The 22,574-nt window shown below is 31.3% G+C and overlaps 1 protein-coding gene across 1 annotated transcript in view; it reads left to right on the top strand.

The window, feature by feature from the left end:
- Nucleotides 1–3,124: 3,124 nt before the first annotated feature.
- The window catches only part of LOC123264208 (zinc finger protein 229-like), a 58,700-nt gene continuing 39,250 nt past the window's right edge, over nucleotides 3,125–22,574 (top strand). Inside the window, exon 1 of the mRNA XM_044727384.1 lies at nucleotides 3,125–3,169. The gene's annotated coding sequence lies outside the window, so the exon portion shown is untranslated. The remainder of the gene's footprint in view (nucleotides 3,170–22,574) is intronic.

Genomic DNA, 22,574 nt, shown 5'->3' on the forward strand with positions numbered 1-22,574 from the left:
AGGGAAAATGGGCCCCTTAAGAAAACAATGTTGATATCCTTAGTGTTTTTCTCTGGTTTTACTTTTTCTTAGTCCCTTGCCAAGTATTTGACCTCAATTTGCTCTGTTCATTAAAAATAAAAAATTGAAAATGTGGGGAAAAATGGGCCACCTCGAGAAAATTTCTATAATATGAGTTTTTCAGCTCGTTTTACTTTTTTTGGCCTTTTACTGAGTTTATGGTATTAATTTTTTTGTGTATATCGAAATTAAAAAATTGAAAAAGTGGGGTAAAACGGCCCCCCCCCCCCCTAAAACTCAATATGTTTCTTACTTGTTTTATATTTTGAATTTTTTTATTATGTATTCAGTATAAAAAATTAGGATAACAGTAGACTCTATGGGGTTGGCTTTTATAAAAGCCATCCCTGCAACTTCCCGCTAACTCCATACCTAAGCGCTCCACATTTCACGCCAAAAGCAATAATAAATCAGATAAAAAATGTCGGAGTAATTAAAAAAAAACGCGTTTTTTGAATTGTTTCGACAACGGTATCTCTCAAACTAATCAAACAATTTCAGTCCTGTTAACGGCGATCAACGCGGGTTTCCAAGCTTAAAAACCGATTAGTTTTTCGAATCGGTTGGTAAAGCCAATAAAAATGTATCACAAAAAAAACAATTTTTTAGAATTTTTTTGACGATATCTCACAAATGAATTCGATTTAAAAAAAATTAGGAAAACGGTTGACCCTGAGGGCCATCCCTGCAACTTTCCGCTAATTTCGTAATTAAGCGCTCAAAATTGCATTTATTACGATATTGAGCTCTTAGAGCTTAAAAATATCATTTTCGTGTAGTTTTGAGCTCTCCGAGCTCAAAAGTATGATAGAAGTTTAATAAAAAATTATTTTTTGAATTTTCAAACCACAATAACTTTTGAATGAATGTAGTTCAACGCAGTTTTTTAAATTCTATGATATATTTTTAAACACAGATTGATCAGACCGGAAATTTCGGTGTAATTCGAAAAAAAACACTTTTTTTCGATTTCTTTCGTCAACGATAACTCACGAACGAATTAACCGATTTTGACCGGCTTGGTGGCGATCGACGTGGTTTTTTGATGTTTAAACTGATTAGTTTTTGGAATTGATCGGTCAAGTCGTTTAAAGTTATTAAAGTTATTAAAAAAAAACCACATTTGAAAAAAAATTTTTTCGCAGTTTTTTTAAGATTTCTCAAAATCTATCAGTCCGAATCGGTCCAACTTGTATTTAAAATCTCTTTAGTCGAACCCTTTCGAAGGTTTACACACACACACACACACACACACACACACACACACACACACACACACACACACACACACACACAGACATACAGACATCATCGCGGGAATAGTCAGGGAAGCATCCTAGGACCTCAAAACGTCGAGATCTGATGAAAACTCGATTTTCGAAAAACGGGGTAAAAACAATAACTTCCTGATTTTTGAAAATTTTCAATTTTCTTAGCGGGAAGTTAAAAATTAAATGCATTCTATGCAATCTTTCTAGAACAAAAAGATTATTTATCACTAACCAAACAATCGGACGTGAAATTTCAAAGATGTGTTAAAAAAATACTTTTTTTAATTTTTCAAAATTAAATATCTCTCGAACCATTCAACCGATTTTGACGTTATTGGCGGCGATTGAAGTGATTTTTTTAAGTCACACACACACACACACACACACACACACACACACACACACACACACACACACACACACACACACACACACACACACACACACACACACACACACTATTGCAAAAATAGTCAGGGAAGCTTCTGTAAAATAAATAGTTTTTTAACAAAAAATATAGTAAATAATGCTGTTATTTAACTCGCGACCTAGTTCGTACTTAACCTATATAATTTTTTCTATAATTCAAAAATTCTAGAATGCGTTTAACTGAAAATTATTCTTTGGTTTTTAAAGTCTAATCAACCCATTATACCTCCCAAACACTTCGAGAGTTGAAAATGTAGGGGCCCATTTTGCCCCCAAATATTTTTGGATATTGAAAATTTTAGGGGGCCCATTTTGCCCCTCCCCCTTTCCCTATCCTGATACGCCCAAGTCAAGCCTGACATGTTTATATAAGTCCATATGCAATTTTTTAAATACAGTAATGTTGAAAAATATTCGATAGAGGGCGGATGATCAGGAATCCTCTCCGTGTGGTAGAAGAAATATAATTTTAAAACTCTCTGAAAGAAAGCATGAAAAGAGTTGATTAACTTACTACGGAATATTTTAAACACAATGAATATGAGTAAGTTAAAAAAAATGATATAACAGAACGAAACAAGTGTCAATCAAGATAAATATAATTACTGCACACCGTTTATACTGTACTTGTAATGAGATTAAAAACGTGGCCGATAAAATTGGGGAGATTTACCGTGGGATATATTTGCTCTGAAGCTTGGCAATCACGTCAGGGTGGTCTAGCATCATTGGATGTAACTTCCAACAACTTACCCCATCGTATACAATTGGCGACGTTGGTATTAGCGAGATCATAATCAACGGATCGTTGATATACGTTGTAGGGTAGCAGTGAGATCAGTTATAGGGACGCAAGGTGTCAAATGTCAACTCTCCAGAGACGGGGTTACGATTTATTTTCAATGATTATATTTAGGGTCCTATCTACGCATATATGATATGATTAACATATTTACTAATTTCCAAATTAATCAATAATAATGATTATTGTTTTTATAAAAATAACAAACTTTTAAAACTTTTTTTAATTTAATTTTTGAATGGACAGAAATGAATGATGATGAATCAGCGCGGAAGATATATTAGAGTTATAGAGTGAGTGGAGGTTCCGGGTGTCTAGAGATGTATGACATGACTTATACTTGGTTGTGTCCCTCTTAAAGACACTTTGGCCTCTTACTCTCGAGTTTTATTGTAGTATAAGAGTGTAAAACAGTATAAAGTGTATATAATAGTAAGAATGATAAGATTTGCTCGACAAATGCGTGCAAATGGTAGAGGGCGTGGGAACGTCAATGGACGTTACATGGATACAGTGAAACAACTCTTGCTGATGGTAATTGTCGTAATTGTGCTGAGTGATTCACACATCAGGATCGACTGTTGCACTGAGTAACCTAATGTCTAATGTATGTATAAATATATATATATATATATATGAAAACATGTGTGACTGTAAGTGAGAGTAAGAGTAAATGAGAGAGAGAAAATGGCGAGGTTTCCAACACTTTGCGATAATTCGCATTATTGTAGACTCCGCGTACATGATACGCTCTTTATCTTTTTATTTAATGTTTATTATTGTCTTTTTCTCTCTCTTCAGTATCTGTCTTGTACTTTACTGCTATATATGGAGGATGTGTACATGTTGTAGCACTACATACTGCACGGCATCTGCGCGGGATTTCGGAAACAATTGCCGACAATTCTCGCCACTTGACTCGCGGGCCTGGCTATTACCGTGAGAATCCGTTTAGCGTGGACGACGTTGTAACACTGCCACTGAGTCTCATGAGGTCATCTTCATTAAATCGTTCACTGCTTAATGACCGATTCTTGTTTTTTCCTTTTTTTTCGTACTCGATTATTGCAAGCTCTATCGACTTGGCACTTTTACGTACACCCACAATACTTTATTTATCATTGAGAAGACAACAAATTTTTCAGTGAAGCATATTATTTTGAGTTTTACTTCTAATTGGATTTTTTTTTGTGTAGAAAATCAAGCGACTAATTTAGATTGGTAACTTTTAACGAGATACATGTTTAATTTTATAATTTTGTAAATTTTGGCTGTTAGTTTTATACACTGAAAGAAAAAAAAATTGTTTTTTTTGTAAAAAGATTTTATTTACACAAGAACATATATTTTTAATAAGTACATATTTTTTTGTGTGAAGAATTGGTCGATTTGATTAGAATTGTTTTCATTCAATTCAAACAGAGTTATTTGTTTGTTTATCTATGTTATAGTTGCAACAATTATTTATATTCTTTTCTCAAGAAACTAACAAATTAAATGGTTATCTAAAAACATTCTTGAGTCAAAAAATCTATGGACAATATTTTTGTTTCTTTCTATACTGATTCCCTACTTATGATTATATTTTATTTAATTTATCAAAAGTTAAATATATTTATTAATTAAAAAAAAAGATAAATATTAACAAGAGAACTTTTTTTTCACTCAAAAATATTCATCGGTACGCAGAAAACAAATTCTTTATTGGAGAAGAAATTTTACTGAATCAAGAAAATATTAAAATATGTTTTTCTCTGTGTAAGAAATAATTATCAATTCTACAACATTATGTAAAGATTATAGCATGATCTGATCATAAAGTTTCATTCAATCGTGTAATAATTTTATTTCAATAAAAATAGTAAAGTACAATTAATCAGACAATTAGTTACTAATAATTATTAAATTAATCAATTTTATTCTAACAGTTTTAAAATATATTTATAAATCATCTATATCTTTCCTGAAAAATAGTTTTTTTTAAAAACATCTAAAAATAACTTCGAAAATATCTTTGTAAAATCGAGTTGTCTTCACAAAATAATTCTTAAGGTTGAAAAGTTAATAAATAAAATTAAGTTAAAAATAAATGTATAAAGTCCGGTGAGTAAAAGTCGTGGATATATTTTTTATTCTTAAACTACCCTGAAATGTCGTGACAAGGACTATCCACACATGTAAACCTATATACCCATAAGGCAGCATAGCTGTACAGTAAATCGGATTTGGTTGAACTATCCAGCAAAGAGAATTCGAGTCTGAAGCAGTGTCTCGAGGGTTAGTATGGGTGCCCACCCCGATTCTCCACATCTTTACCCTATTCGTTCAACTTTCACCCACATACTCATCCTGATCCTTCCACTTCCACCCACACAGATACAGCAAACTTGATTCTCGAATTTACTGTTAACCATCTCTCTCTCTCTCATTTGCGTGGGGACTAAGGGGCTTGATAAGGCTATCGTGCATCCCGTGCATTTAGCATACATTTGAATAACGGGCGGCCGGTAATCCCTTAAACGGGGGAAGCCCTCATTCCGTAACTAGGTATCCTTTCATCTCGCGGCCCGTTTCCCCGAGCTCACTTTCGAACTGCAATACCTACACCTACACCTACGGTAAATTCAAACAGTGGTAGTAGAAATAGAGGGATACTGCGTTTGTGAATAGTAGGTGGTTCAAAACCACCCCCTTCCTCATTCTCTTGTAACTCTACTATACTTCCTCCTTGTACGACCCGTTTAAAGATATTTCGTTAAAATAACAGTTCTGGTCTAGTCTCGTCTGATCTTGTCTCTCCCGCAAGCTCCAGCTCCTGATTCTATATTCCTCTCCTTGGTCGGTGGCGCTGTCGTGATCGTAGTGGTAGCATACTAGGACCTGGTACGAGTACGTGGTAAAAAGAGGGTGGCATTTGCAATGCAGAGCTTAAATGAAAAGGATGAGACGAGCACGTTGATACACAGACTCGATTGCTTTTTTACTTGCCGTTGCCGACGGATAAATATCTTTTAATCTTTTTTTACTGGTATTTTTTTCTTATACTGTGCAATGTTATGTACTTCGAGCTATCTTTTATTGTTTTAACTGACGTCTATCGTGTTCGACAAAATTAAATAAATAAAAAATTCAATAAAGTAATAAGAAAGAGAACGAGATTAAAACGTTTAAATTTTATACATAATCTTTTAGATTTTTATGAGAGCATATTTTATTTTTTATGTATATTTATATGGGTGGATTTTAATATACATATGTGAGTGTGTGCATGTATGTATGTAGATTATTATACAAATACGAGAGTTGGGAAAGGAGAAAAGGAAGATTAGTCCGGTGGTTTTCAATCCCATTTTCATCGTAACATTTTTCCCCGGACGGTTTTCATCCCTCCGGACGTATTATTGGAACTCATACCTCCTTTCTTTTTTTTTTTTTTTTCAAATATACCTATTCTCGTTTCTTCGTTTCCATTTCATTCGCATGTGCATAATAAGCTCATGCGTATAAATCATCAAGCACATGAGAGGTAGGATAAAAAATAAATAAATGAAAATAATACACGGAGAAAAAAGTGAGGAATTTTACTATAAACAAAAGTTATTAAATTCTCTTACTTGAGATTGTAATTTTAAAACGCACTTTTTATGATATAATATTTTATCAATATTGAAAAATATTACATACAATGCTTAGTTTTGAATAAATAAAATCCTTAGTAAAGTCTTCCTATATAATTGGTACAAATTTCTTAGATTCAAGATGATTAAGCTCTTAAAAATAATATTCTTGATTCAAGAATTTTTCTTTTAAACTATCAAATTAATTTTTTTTTATCAGTGCGTTTATTAAAAAAATTTAATCTTCTTTGTTCTAGTTGAAATAACGAGGAGAAAAAATTTACGAGCAGTATTAGGTCACAAGTATGAAGAAAATGAGCCGAGGTTGCGTTTTTAGTCTCATTGGATTAATAATAATAATGTTGGAGGGTCAGTAAAATACATAAGATTTAATGCAATTACTAATAAGCATTAGGAAGTTGACGCTTGATGTCTTGATACTCGAACACCGGGTGACAAAGTAAAGAGAGCGAAGGAGTGAGGAGAGCACACAAGGGAGTGAGGGATAGTCTCAAGGGTAAAACACACCCGGTGGCTCTTGCTCAACTCACACTTACACTAGTTGTTTCATTTTTCTCTTTGTATTGTTATATCCCTTGAGAGGAGCGTGACTCTGTAGGTTCACATACTTTCAAAAGTAACCTCTCACATACGGCGTTACTTTGCGTCATTTTTAGTAGTACCCAAAGAAAAGCCAGAGTACTTACATATGTAAACGGTAAGTGGTAAGTGGTAAGTGTACGGAGAGAAGCTTGCGTGCTGTTGTGCAGATAGACTATTATGGGAAGCAACCAAGTCCAGTTCATCCAGCGAAGCTATGCTACTGTGTTTAGTTATAGTATATATCTTTGTAAGAATAGCCTGCCGACACGCCACCTTTCTATCTCAGTTCTATAAACTTGTACGGCAAAACCGATTCAATTCAATTCCATTCGCTATTTTTCCTCTACACCCTCCACTTTTGTTTCTGGAAATGTATGTGTGTACATGTGAGCGACTGGCTCCAGCTCGGTCTGCTCCCGCGAGGACGATACATTTTACTCGCGACGACTGGAACGAAAAGTTTCCGAAATAGTTCAAGGGTAGATAATGCTACAGACGCACAGACATATTTTGTATTTAATTCGTGGATTATGTAACACCTTGTTATATGGTTTGTCAAGATTATTTTGTCGGATTTATATTTCACCGTGTAATTAAGTTAACAGTTTATTTGGATAAAAAAATATAAATTACAAATTATTGTTAATAATTTTATTTGTTTTGATAATTGGAACTTTTCATTTTGAGACGAGCTATAGTTGGTAAAAATTTTACTTGTTTTATGTTGAGAAGGTAGAATCATTTCTTATGAGTCAAATGAAGAATATGATGTTTAAGATTTTATGAATGAATGTAATGATTTATAAAACTATTAAAAAGTCATTGAAACTTTGAAAATTGTATTAAAAATTAAAAACTCTTCTATATATAAAGTGATAAGTACTAACAGTCTGCAATCATTATGTAACTGCCGAAGATTACGAATTATGAATAAAATAAGAACTTTGGCTCAACGAGTCCCTTTTAAAATAAAGATATGCCCGCCGCAAATTTTTTCTTATTCTCTTAGCTATATCGAAGATTAAACGTAAAAATGAAACATCAAGGTCACGGAAAATAACGAATTTACAGCGACATCTGTAAGCGATAAAAAATGTTTCAAATTCTAACGATTTAATGAATCATATATAATGCCATTATTATCTTTATTTCTGAAATATGAAGTTTCGTCATAATGCATTTTTACGAATTTAATTTTTATATAAATATACTATACACGTTATTGAAGTTGTAACAAACCGATTGTTAACTGTACTAATTAATTGACACCCAGGGGCTAGACCGTTGCGTGTTCCATTCGTGTGTGTGGTGACTAATTCAATTATCGTTCTGGCTCCCGCCGAGTGTTGATAGGTTCTCGCATTTTGGCACTTCTCCGCATCATCGCCAAACCAACTATGCATTGATGATTTTCTACTGTCATTCATTTTCATTCACTTGCTTTTGTTTCATCAAGAAAACGTTATTAACACTCCTATCATCATCATTATTGTAATCAGTTAATTGTAACTAAGCAAATCTTTCATAAGATATTTAATAATTCAATTTTAACATTTGAAAATGATCCATTTATTTAAGATATTGTTCTAGAATATAGTAGTTTATCTTTCGTTTGTTTTGTAATGAAAGATTAGTTCCACTAATAGATTTAATTTATCATTAGAATGGTTGTAACGCAAAGGCTTGCAGAGGAGCGTTAATTTACAATGGTGCATCTTTTAAGAACTGATTTTTTTCTTTCAAAACAAGTTAACTTTTCTATTTCAGTACAATAGCCTTGCTCCAGTCAACAGTCAAGAAAAAGATGAACGAAAACGATTAAATGTTAATTACAATAATGCTCACAATCTTTTGAAAAATATAAGTAACAAGTGTATTACTTCTAATTTATGCAACATTAATAATGTTACATATTTTGACTAATGACTAGGCCATAATAATAACTAGTAAAGCTAGCGGTTTTGAAATTGATATCAAGGGATGATCTTGTTTGCTGACCACAGCTCCCGTTAGATATATACAGAGAATGATGAATCCTTTCGAATAGCGCCTAGCCGTGTATATATATAATAGAATATAACCAGATGATATAAATGGTCATCTACTGGCACTGGCGTAGTTTCTCATCTACCGTCCGGGCACTCCCGGGTGTCTCATTCTGAATTGGTCAGCTAATAACGATGACCGGTGTATGCTAGTGGTTAGAGCTGAATCAGCCATATATAGTAATGGTAGTAGAGAGTACCCACTGGCCACTCTGTATTAGACAGATGTGGAAGCTGGATGTTCTGCCTCGTGTACGACAACATTTCCGTCCGGGAAGCTTAGGGCTTTACCGTTTATGGAAACACAACGGGGTTAAACCGTTGTTGTTAGAAACGGTTCCCGCAATTCATATCATATATATCCTAACATATAAATGTATATGTAGGACTGACCAAGGTGTCCGTTTTCCTCGCGAATTGGGACTTGTTCCTCATTTTAATTAAACTCGACAAGAGGGAAGTCATGATATGACCTTTTCATTTTACCTCTCGCTCTTACACTAATTCTATATAATTCTATACTATACTATTTCGTATACGTTTTTTATCTTTATCTCTCAAATGCTGATGATGATGGTGGGGCGTACATGTGTGATGTGATATGCGTTTTCAAGAGCATTGTCGTGAATTTAGTAAAATTAAACGTCATCAGGATGTGCGCGCAATTGCGTTTATTCTTGGTAATTCCGGTTTAATTAAGTATACACGATTCACACAATGCTCTTGTCTCAGCTTCATAAGTATTTTTATTAGATAAATATTCTCGCTGTTTTTAATCCTAGTTTATGACTACAAATTTTGATAATTAAAGTTACAGTATAAACTCTATATACTGGACTATTGTTTAACGAAAAACTCTGTGAAGCGTAGAAAATATTAAGCTTTAGGGGAAGGGAGGGGCAAAATGGGCCCCTTAAGAAAAAAATGTTGATATCCTTAGTGTTTTTTTCTGGTTTTACTTTTTTTTAGTCCCTTGCCAAGTATTTGACCTCAATTTGCTCTGCTCATTCATCAACGCGGGTTTCCAAGCTTAAAAACCGATCAGTTTTTCGAATCGATTGGTGAAGCCAATAAAAATGTATCACAAAAAAAAACAATTTTTTAGAATTTTTTTGATGATATCTCACAAATGAATTAACCGATTTAAAAAAAATTAGTAAAACGGTTCACCCTAAAGGTCATCCCTGCAACTTCCCGCTAATTCCATACCTGGGTGCTTAAAATTGTACTTATGACGTTTTTGAGATTTTTGAGCTCAAAATATAATTTATGTGATATTTCGAGCTCGCTGAACTCGAAGAGATAGTATTTCTATGCATTTGAGTTCTTCGAGCTCAAAAGTCTGATAGAAGTTTCATAGAACTCTACTTTTGGAATTTTCAAACCGCAATAACTTTTGAATGGATCAACCGATTTTCACGCGATTGGCGGCATTCGACGCAGTTTTATCAGCCTCATAAAGAATTTTTAAGTTTTAATTGATCGAACCAAAAATTTCGGAGTAATTTCGAAAAAACACTTTTTTCGGTTTTCTTTCGTTCACGATATCTCTCGAACGAATTAACAGATTTCGACCAGCTTGGTGGCGATCGACGTGGTTTTTTATTGTCTAGAGCTGATTAGTTTTTGGAATCGATCGGTGGAGCCGTTTAAAAGTTATCCAAAAAAAACCACATTTGAAAAAATTTTTTTTCTTAGTTTTTTTAAGAACATGTAGGACAGAGAATATTCAAAATTTTGACAAAATACTGAGACACTTTTTGACCAAGTAATTTTTGAACAAAAAATCATTAAACTTGGCAGGAGTATGTTAATAATAGTCCTTCGTAAATTGATTCTTTTATTTTTAAATTTAATCATTGAAAAAAAATAACAAAATGATAAATAAATACGTAGAGTTCGCGCGTAAAACTGCCTTATCTCCAGGCCCATCATATATTCAAGTAAATAAACTTTACTATAAAGAAATTACTCATAAACTTACAATCAATATAATCTTTGAGATTGATTTAATTTTTTGGTTAATCTTTACTTTAGTTTAGATTACTTATAAGACAGAATTATTAAAATGCAACTAGGTTTGAATAGAAAACTAATTATCAAAAAAAAATTTCATTTACTATAGTAAATAAACTATAGTTTAATTTTTATGAACAGTGTTGGGAGTATTGACAGTCAACCTGATAATCTTCAGTGCATTTTATGTGTGTCAAATAAACAATCCAATATATTCAATTGGCATTTGTTATCACTAGTCCAAACTGAAATCTACTGATCCGAATCGGTCCAAATTATACTCAAAATCTAAGTTTAGCCAAGCCCTTTCAAATGGAACCAACCGCGATAAAATCGGATGAGCCGTTCAAAAGTTATAAGCGGTTCACATACTTTCACACACACACACACACACACACACACACACACACACACACACACACACACACACACACACACACACACACACACACACACACACACACACACACACACACACACACACACACACACACACACACACACACACACACACACACACAGGGACAACCTCGCGGGAGTAGTCAGGGAAGCTTCTGTAAAATAAATAGTTTTTTAACAAAAAATATAGTAAATAATGCTGTTATTCAACTCGCGACTTAGTTAGTACTTAACCTATATAATTTTTTCTATAATTTAAAAATTCTAGAACGCGTTTAACTGAAAATTATTCTTTGGTTTTTAAAGTCTAATCAGCCCATTATACCTCCCAAACATTTCGAGAGTTGAAAATGTTGGGAGCCCATTTTGCCCCCAAATATTTTTGGATATTGAAAATTTTAGGGGGCCCATTTTGCCCCCTCCCCCCTTCCCCTATATGATTTACATTGTTATCCATGTATTGAAATACTCTACGTAGCAAACAGCCAATCTTAATAGCTAAATAAGCTGCTTAACTTTGAAGACATTAATAAACTCAAAGTCGCAAATATTTCGTTCGTATAATGAACTCATTAAAAATTTTATCAGTTTTCGGTTCTAATTTTCTAGCATATGTATACTCACTGTAAACTACTAAAATCTGATGTTTAGATATTGTGTTAACTTTATCATTTTTTTATTAATTTCCTTTGTACTTGTGGATTTAGAATATGTTATGTAAAAGAAAAACTTTGTGTGTCAACGAAAAAATAATGGTTCTAAAAATATCACTACAAAATAATGCTAGTCTCAGGGTCGGTTATTAAAGCAAAATAGAAAAATTATATTTTTTAATAAAAATAATGAGATGATGAAGAAACATTATTTATAATTACACGTTACCTTCAATTTCGCTATAACGAATTTTCACTGTATGATAAAAATTTTTATAGATAAATCCATTATAACAAAAGTTTCAATTTTTGTTTAAATAAAAAAAAAACCCTCAAATTTATCCCGATCGTGAAAATTTTATTCAAGCAGTGCGTTTTTATTTATTCATTTTTTTCATAATCGGTGATTGACTGAACACAAGGGAGACTTTTCAAGTTTGTCAGTTGCGAATAAAAGAAATAAGGTAATATAAAAAAATAAGAGCCAGTTACTTGCTCGTCAAAGTACGAATTACCTGCCAACTTATTACTCGTAGCTATGCCTTCTTTTTTTATATCTTCACCCCTATTCGACTTTTTTATTCTTTTATAATCTTTAATTTTTTTTTCCCATCACGAGCAAAAAAATCTTATTTTTTTAGCCAAGAGAGAGAATTTTACTTTACCCTTTAGGTTTAATTTTTGTACTAAAAATATTTGAAAGATAAATATCTCAGTATTTACTAAAAAAATAACAATTTAATTATTTATTAATCACTATAATAATTGTCCCACACAAAAAATTAATTCGACAATCCCAGAGGTCATGTAATTTATATTTTCATAAATGATAATAAAATAACATAATATGTAGGTATTAATTAATGTTAAAAAGAAGAAGCTAAAAGAAGTTACCACACCCCTATTTGTCACTGACTACCTCTGATTAGGTTAACATCCTTTGGACAGAGCTCGTCAATTGATATGACCCTAACTTAATGATCCGGGTATTGGTATATATGATAAGTCGATAACCACGGTTTATAATAAATGATAGGTAGTATAGCCAATAGCCACTGACTTGCTTGCCAAGGGGTTAATGATTGAGCTTGATTGCTTAACAAATATAGGCGAGCCACACGCTGTACCCGCTAACTACCAACTAAATTTATCTAACTAAAATTTCTCTTATACTCTTACTTTAGCACTCTCCCTTATATATCCGTTTAACACACTACGGATTATTAAAACATTTATACCTTATTTTTATTGGGATTTAGTGAGTCATTTTTTAAACACTTTTAATTTACTTTTTTTTGTAGTATTTCTTCAAAAATTTAATTTTTTCAGAACAAACAATTATTTTTCAATATATAAAATCAATTTAACATTTTCTGAAAGATAAATTTATTAACAAAACAATTATTTAAGCCCCGTTAATTTTTTCTGAATTTGAAAATTTTTATCTTATTTTGTACAATTTAATAATAATAAAAAAATGATCGTTTTATGATATGAAAATAAGACATATCTATAATTGCTGTTAAAAATAAAATATCTTTTAATAACAAATATTGGCACTCACAAACTTTCTCATTGTCTATGATCATTCGTATTTTCATCGCGACATTGTGAAAAGTATTACTTTTTTATAAAAGTAATACTTATAAAAAGAAATGTTAATTACGTTAGTTAATTACATTTATTTATGTATAAACTGAGGGCCAGTTTTTTAATCCAAGATAAAATTTTATCCAAGATAAAATTATTATTGCCAGTATATTTATATATATGAAATATATGGATATATTTTATCATTGGATAAAATTTTATCCTCGATTGAAAAACTGGCCCCGAGTGAATGAAGCTTTCGGTACTCGTGTGTTGGCGCGCACGCTTTGCTCGTTACCCCAAAATTCTCATTGTCTAACGCCCCATATACTCAGTTATATAACATACTATCACGTTAGATTGAAAATAAAATTTTATATCACATGAAAAACGTGTTGATTTTATTTCATTGATTTGCGTCATAGATTACACTTGTGCATAAAATGTGAACAAAAGCTATCACATTAGTTAAACGAGCTATTAATGGATGGCGCCTTCTATAGCCTTTCAACGTAGTAATTAAACGCATTGTCCAAAGATGGCACTTCATTTTTTTAATAAAAAAAAGATTATTTTATTAATTTTATCCGCAAAAAAAATTTTTTTTTGTAATTTTATCCATATATGTTTCGTTGATTAAGCTTCAATATGATATTCGAATTTTATAAGATTGGTGAAATATCAAAAGATTTTTAACCATAACACAAAAAAAAACTTTGAAACATGAGATTTATGATTTTAGATCTTTTATTTTTGAATTATCGCTAACTATAAATACAAAATACCTTTTTGTTTTGGCCATTTCTGAGGCGCTGACTAACTATCAATTGAATATTATCACCCATGGATCGTAATTTTATTACGAAAAAGCATAATTATTATTTTGGTACAGTATTAATCATAATAAAAATCAAATGAAGATTTATTTCTTTGGAGGATAGAAATAGTGAGATAGTTTAAATAATGATGATGTCGATGACGATGACTAGACTACTTAGTATTCTTTCAACAGTATGACTCATGTTAGTCGAGATTGAGAATAGCCACAGCGGGTCAACTGAGGACGGAAGTCCAGACTTGACCATCTTGTTCGTCATTTGACCCAAGTCCACGCGAGTTTGGCCAATCGTCCAAGCAACGCCGCGGCAACGACCCTCATTGATCTGCGATCAATCGCATTAATTGACGCCGGGTGGGCTCGCGCCATCCTCTCATTACATCTACATATATGTCAGCTAATAAGCTCTACTCTGAATCACGATAAACAAGTTCGACATCCTCATTATGAATATACATCCGTATCTGCCATTCAAATCAACTTGTTGTATACCTCATCTCTCATCTTCAAGTTACTTGTCAATTCAAACGTTATTTAATAATTTCTTCTTTATTTTTTTCAAATATTAGAAGTAATATTTAATTTATAAACTTATTTATCAATAATTTCTTAAATCAATTTGAATCTTATTTTTAACTTCCCGCTAAGAAAATCGAAGATTTTCAAAAATCGGGAAGTTATTGGTTTAATCCCGTTTTGCAAAAATTGAGTTTTCATCAGATCTCGACGTTTGAAGGTCACAGGAAGCTTCCCTGACTATCCCCGCGAGAGTGTCACTGTGTGTGTGTGTGTGTGTGTGTGTGTGTGTGAGTGTGTGTAAACTTCCTATAACTTTTGAACGGTTAGACCGATTTCATCGCGGTTGGTGCCATTCGAAAGGGCTTGGCCAAACTTAGATTTTGAATATAATTTGGACCGATTCGGACTGAGGGATTTCGAAAAATCTAAAAAAACTGAAAAAAAATTTTTTTTCAAAAGTGGTTTTTTTTTAAATAACTTTCAAACGGCTCTATCGATCAACTCCAAAAATTAATCAGCTCAACCCTGAAAAACTACGTCGATTGCCGCTAATCCGGTCTAAGTCAGTTGATTCGTTCGAGAGATATTGTACAGGAAAGAAAACCCAAAAAAGTGTTTTTTCAGGATTACTCCAAAATTTCTCGTTTGATCAATTCAGACTTAAAGATTCTTAATGAGGCTCAAAAAACTGCGTCGAATGCCGCCAACCGCAAGAAAATCGGTTCATTCATTCAAAAGTTATTGCGGTTTGAAAATTCAAAAAATAGTGTTTTATAAAACTTCTATCAGACTTTTGAGCTCGAAGAGCTCAAAAACGGCATAAGTGCAATTTTAAGCATCCAGGTATGGAATTAGCGGGAAGTTGCAGGGATGGCCTTCAGGGTCAACCGTTTTTCTAATTTCTTACTATATAATTGCGAGAGACGAGAAGAAGTTTTGTATATATTCATACAGTTTAGATGTAAATAGTATGAGAAAATGCACGTATACATGTATACATGAGTTTATACTTCCACATAGACTTATTTGAATTGCGGTAGGGATAAAGGCTTTTAGTGGCGCAGGTGGCTCAACGTGATCATAGTATCTTGACTATATTATTTCAGTGGTGTTCATAGTGTACTCTAAAGGGGCACAGATTGCCGTAAGGGCTATTTTTACTCCGATTCACTGACTTAAAGCCACTGGTATTGTATAAACTTGTTTCAAATATTTATTCAGTTATTCTATCGGTCAACAAAGAAAAATTATATGCATGAGCTTTATCAAAATTCAAAATTAGTAAAACATGTGATCAAAAATTGTACTAATAGTATTTACTAATATGTTGAAAAATTTTTATCAATTAATTCCATAAAAAGTAATAAAAAAAATGTCATTTGATTTAACAAAATTAAAATAAAATTCCAAAAAATTTTAATTTCATTGAAAAAAATTTCTCTTTTTTAATGTTTTATTAGAATCTAGTGTAAAAACTTTAATTCGACAAAACTCTCGACATGAAATTGAGGGATCTCGGTTCAAGTCTCAGTTTGAACAAAAAATTTTTTTCGTATACAAAAATAAAAACTGAGTTAAAATTGTGGATTTTTTTTATTGGTATGAAAAAAAATAAAAATTAATATTGATTGCTATAAATTTTTTCATAAAATTTAAAATTTCTGGTAAAATATTTATATAATTATTGCACTAATGTTTCAAATAAATTTTTCTATTAATAAAATAAAATTTATTATTTATCAAAAACGAAAATTAATGAATAAATATCCACATATATAGTATTTGAAGTGATATCATAATGAGGTTTGTTGACCTTAGCAAAGAAATAAAATGCTTGATGTGATGCGTTATAATTCCCCTAATCCGTGATTATCTTAAAAATATGAAAACCAGCTGATTCCACGAATAAGTGCGATAAATCTCGAATACGTTGACTTTTGTTGAGATTATTGATAAGTTAAATGTACGATTATAATTATCAAATTTTCTCACGTAGTATTTTTGTTATTCATATGTTATGATTTATTATTTTTTGGAGATAAAGAAAGAAAAGTCGTATTTTATAAAATCTGCGGTCTATATCTGAAAAAAAAAAAGAAAAAAAATATGATAGTAGCCGTTGCAAGATCAAGACGTTAAAAATTATTTCACATTAGCAGACCTTTTATATCCATACATACCTATATATCTATGTACATACAAAGTCTTTGATATGCGAACATAGTAAAATTATCAATTCAGATGAGATAAAACTGCGTTTGATCTATATTTTACCCTGTTATTGAACCTAGAGGCTATATTATTTATTTTACAAATGTCCCTCATACTTTTATTATTATTTTAAATATATTTAAATAACTCCGAACAATTACAATAAATATGGTTTATTTAAAGTTTCAAAATTTATTTTATCATTCGTTAAGTGTTCGTTCAATTGTAATCAATGTAAAATATTTTTACTGTGAACATAGAAAAAAAAAAAAAATAAAATTTTTAACCGGGCTCGTAAAGCGACAATAAATTGTTTTGTTAATTTTTTTTAATTTCTTTCAATAATAACAGGATTACTAACTATTTTGTTCGATATACCGCCCAATTTAAAATTATAAATTAGTAAATTTATATGTTGAGATAGTCGTACCGTCAATATGCGGGCAAGTTGGTATATCTACATGTCTAGTAAAGAATTGTTAAGAAAAAAAATTAAAAGATGTTGAAAGGAAGATATTTTCACTTTTATATACAAACCATTATCGTACTTATTGTTATCAAACGTGTCCATGTTTTTGTTTCTCTTGATCTAATTATTCGAAGAACATCTCAACGCCAACAACAATCATATCCCGGGCTTTCAACTCCTACAATATATAACGCAATAATCATTTAATTCCGGCAGTCGTACGCGCAGTGGTTGGCGCCAAGTCAATCTAAGTCAACCGGATATGCCTCTTTCGTCTGCCGACCGTTCGGTTGCTGACGTAATTCCCGATTTTACCGTTTTAAATGATCAGCCATCATACTATTAATTTAATTGTTTAATTCAATTAAGGAGGGAAACATTAAGGAAAAAAATCTATTTGCTCTGAGCGAAATGAACTACCGAGTTTTTTACTTATATCGAAAGCAAAAATTAAGTTTATTGATCAAATAATTATTTAATAAACTTTCTTATAATAGTTATATATCAATTGAACTGTTTGGGTTCCCTGTCATTGTTGTACAAATAATAGATAATAATTTATTTGGTAAATTGAAGACAATTTTTGGGGTTGGTAAATATGGAGAAGATAATTTTACCAACTTTCTTTTATCATAGTTATTTGTAATTATCTATTTTTACTTATTTCATTATTGTTATCGTAACGTCTTTATTAAATGATTATCGGGCTAGGTCCGATTATACAGAGCGAACATTTGTGTCTGCATACAGACAAATGTTTACGAATTTCAAACTCAATTAACATAAAATAATTATTACAGCACTTTTGAACACAGCTTCATATGCAATTTTATCTTGTTGCAAAGCCAGTGAATTTGAGCATAGTGTTTTAAACTCTGCCAGCATCGAAGCTGAAGTAATTACTGGTGGAAAGGAATTCCAGAACGCAGTTCAAAAAAAATAAGAAATGAGTTCTGATAAGTGAACGTCCCGGAAATCGGTGCAATGAAAGTATCAATTCTGTTTTCTGTGTACCTGGCCATATTGGGATTCATTCTTATGTGTTTGCTGAATTAGCACTACACTGATAAAAGAATTAACTTGACTTAAGAAATTGAACCAAGAATAATATTTTGAAAAAAATGATTTTCTTGAGTCAAGAAAAAAATTTTGAGCCAAAAAATTATTCTTGGTTTAAGTAAATTTTTTTTGGTTCAGGAACTTTTTTTCTTGACTCAAGATAATTATTTTCTTCAAAAGGGTATTTTTGTTTCATAATTTTTTTCCTTGAATTGAGTTAACTTTTTTATTGGTGCAGTATAATAATTTTTTTTTTTTTACTAGTAACAGCTTTATTGATTAAATAGATAGTTCAATATGAACCACCTAAGGAGATTATTAGACACAAACGAATTTATTAACTGTTAATAAATTTATTTATTTATTTAGAAACAAATCATTAATTTATGAAGTTTAAGTGATTATTTTTTAGATATTAATCAATGCTTTTTGGAGAAGAAATTGCATTTATTAACAGTTCATTATTTATTTAACTTATTTTATTTTTAAGTGTTAATATAGCTGATCCAATGGAATTTTTTAATCTATTGAAGTTATGGTGTTGTAAAAAGTGTCTCAATAAAATTTCGACACTCACTTTCTATTCAAAAGTTCAAATAAATGTTTATTATTAAAAATTAATAAATATTTACTATTTACAAATGAATACTTAATACTAAATAATAAATACCAGTATCAATCATTGAATTACTGAATTTAAATTACATACCAAAATTATTGAATTTAATAATTTTGTCGTTTTTAAGAAAGTTCGATTGCCGTTTTATTAATTAAAAGCCACAAAAATCGGAAAGTAAAAATGATTCAATTTTTTTTTATGATTGCATAATTTTTCCAAAAAAGAAGATGAGATCTGAGAGCTAAAAAATTGACATAAATTGTATTTTTGAGCTAGAAGAGCTCAAATTTACGTAATAAGTTTTTCAAAAGTTTGGAACTCGACTGTAGCGAAATCTTCCGAGGATGGCCTGCAAGGTCTAACGTTTTTCGGATTTATTTTTGGTCCGAAAAAATATGTAAATTACCTCTTTGAATCTCATGAGGGCTTCTAAGTGGCTCAAGAAAATTTCGCTACCCTTGAACAACCAATTTCTGATCCAAGAAAAACTAAAGAGGCCCAACCTTGTCTTTCAGGTTGAAAACAGAATTTTTTTCGAACTCCTATTATTTTCTTTTGATCCTAAAGAATACACATAACTCCTTTGAACTTCATAAGATATCCTAAGTGGCTAAAAAAAAAAAAATCGTATGTGTCAGCTCCGACGCACAACTGGAGTTTACTCCTTACGAACGATTATATCGAATATAATATATAGATTAGTAAATGATGGTAAATGGAATTAACTATTATATTACTTGAAGCATACATGATACATTTATTTTCATTAATTATGCAATTAATTCGTCCAAATAGCTAACTCTATTAACTTGTTAATATTTTCAAACCGCAAATTAATATCGATAGATATAAATAACAAAATTATGTATAAACTCCAATAAACGCCAAAAATTTGTTTAAGGAAGAATTATTCTTTTAAGAATCATTATTTGTATCAAAGATTGAAATTTCATAAAAAAAATTTTCAACCATCTTATGAACAACGCATTTGTTTATAACAATTTTTTAAACAGTAAAATATAAAAATGAAAAAAAATTATTTCCGTGCAGCTTCTGACAACATAAAAACCGATCATTAATAATATTTTGAAAAAATAAATTTTTTTGATGATTAATCTAAGTTTTTAATTTTGCAACAACGAAAATTATTAATAAAAAATTGAAAAATAAAAATTTTTTAATTTTTCGAACGGGGATCTATTCTGGAGCCTTCCAAGAATTGCTCCAAGAGACGAAAAAAATCTCAAATTGTTATAGTTTAACAATTATCACACTTGCAATGTACATGTTCAAGCAGAAAAAAAATTATTAATTAACAATTGCATAACTAATTGAAAAGTTGTGATAAAAATGTTTTCAGGCGAATTATTGTTAATTTATCTATCCAGTAAGCCCCTGATTTTTTTTATTTTTTAAATTTTATATTTAATATGTTAAAATAATTTTTATTAATCAAGTGTTCAAAGTAGGCATGGCTTACGCAAGCCAGAGCACCCATTTTCGGGCGTATTTTCAACTCTCTGGGAAAATTAGAAATATTAGTCCTACATTCCAGGAGTCAAAACTTTTTTTAGGAAATTTCCTTTTCTTTTTAAATCTTTTTTGAAATTTGAAAAATCTTTATTAGTTTTTAAGATATTTGCAAAAAACTAAACCCCTTTTTTTTTAGGTAATTGTTAATAACTTCTGCAATTTTTGCAAGCGGAACTTCATTTTTTTCGAAAATCATCTAGATGCCATTCTGAATCGAATGACAACTCAATCATAATTTTCGGAGACTGCTGAAAAAATTTGACCAAAAAGGCACTTGTTGACCAGACTATAAGCTATCGCACAGTATACTACGCTGGCTACACACAAGTACACACACACACACACACACACACACACACACACACACACACACACACACACACACACACAGACATACAGACATCATCGCGGGAATAGTTAGGGAAGCATCCTAGGACCTCAAAACGTCGAGATCTGATGAAAACTCGATTTTCGAAAAACGGGGTAAAAACAATAACACACACACACACACACACACACACACAACTGAAAAGTGAAAGGTGCGCGAGAAATGATGCGCACCAAAAACGTTACTATCCCATTTGATGAGTAGGTTTTACTCTCCATATTTTTCTCATACCGGGCGCCTTATATGAAAATCGATTCTTAAGGAGTAAACTCCAAAAAATCAAGACAAAGTAACAAGTGCTCAATAAAAAAAAATTGGGACGACGGTTGACCCTAAAGGCCGTCCCTGCAACTTTCCGCTCATTTTGTACTTAAGCGCTCAAAATTACACATTACGTTTTTGAGCCCAAAAGGCTCAACATCGCCTTTTTAAAAATGTAAAATATAATAAATCAAAATTTTTTCACGTTTAAATCTATGTAAGTAAAATACAAAATAAATATTTTGGAATTGATAAAATGAAAAATGATATGTGTAAATATTATTACATAAAGGTGTAAGAAAATAATTTTTAAATGACTTAGTGGCTTCATTGTATGATTTTGGGTAGATAGAACTAAACTGACGACCGGCATTTGATACTCATGCACAGTTCATCACCCCCCGCATAAACCTGGCTAATGAATATCGGCCCTAAATATCAGTCCACAGGGAGTCGATTGTTGAGAGAGAATGTGAGGGTATCACGATCACGCATATGCTTTATATGTACATGTCGTACATATAGGGGTTACCCAGCTTTACTGGACACTCTATATTCATATATATATACACTCTTGCATTTTCGTCATACAAATATATATGTGTTGTGTATATGGCATAATAGAGAAGCGCGTAAAGCGTGCCAGGGTTGGTCATGCTCGTTTGTCCCCCGTTAATTCTCGGTAGAAAGGATGAAACTACACATGAGTATGTAGAAACGTAACCTCGAGCATGCCATATGCTTCTGCTCACATACTCACACATTATTAATGTCTCACTGTCTATGCTGGCTTTTATTATTGTTGACCGATTTTTAGAGCTCAATTACGTTTTATTTTTAGTAATTGATTAATTTGACATCACGAAGGGATGGATGTAATTAATTTTTGAATTTGTTGATAAAAAAATCTACAAGTAAGTATGAATTACAGAAAATTAAATTAAATTAAAAAAAAAAATGTATGATTCAGTAAAATAAGCTTATTCGTGACATTTTACAATAAAAATATTATAGACATTAAAAAAATTATTAAAAATCTGTGAAAAGATTTTTTAATATGGCCTGTTATGTCTATATATAGCCATATTAGAAAATTTTTTTCACGAGAACTTTTTTGCTGAAAATAAAAATTCTCTACATGAGGAAATTCTTATCAATTTGATCGTATTTATATATTTAAATTTAGAAGTAA

Source organism: Cotesia glomerata, linkage group LG4 (assembly GCF_020080835.1).
Source record: "Cotesia glomerata isolate CgM1 linkage group LG4, MPM_Cglom_v2.3, whole genome shotgun sequence".
In the NCBI taxonomy this organism is placed as follows: Eukaryota; Metazoa; Arthropoda; class Insecta; order Hymenoptera; family Braconidae; genus Cotesia; species Cotesia glomerata.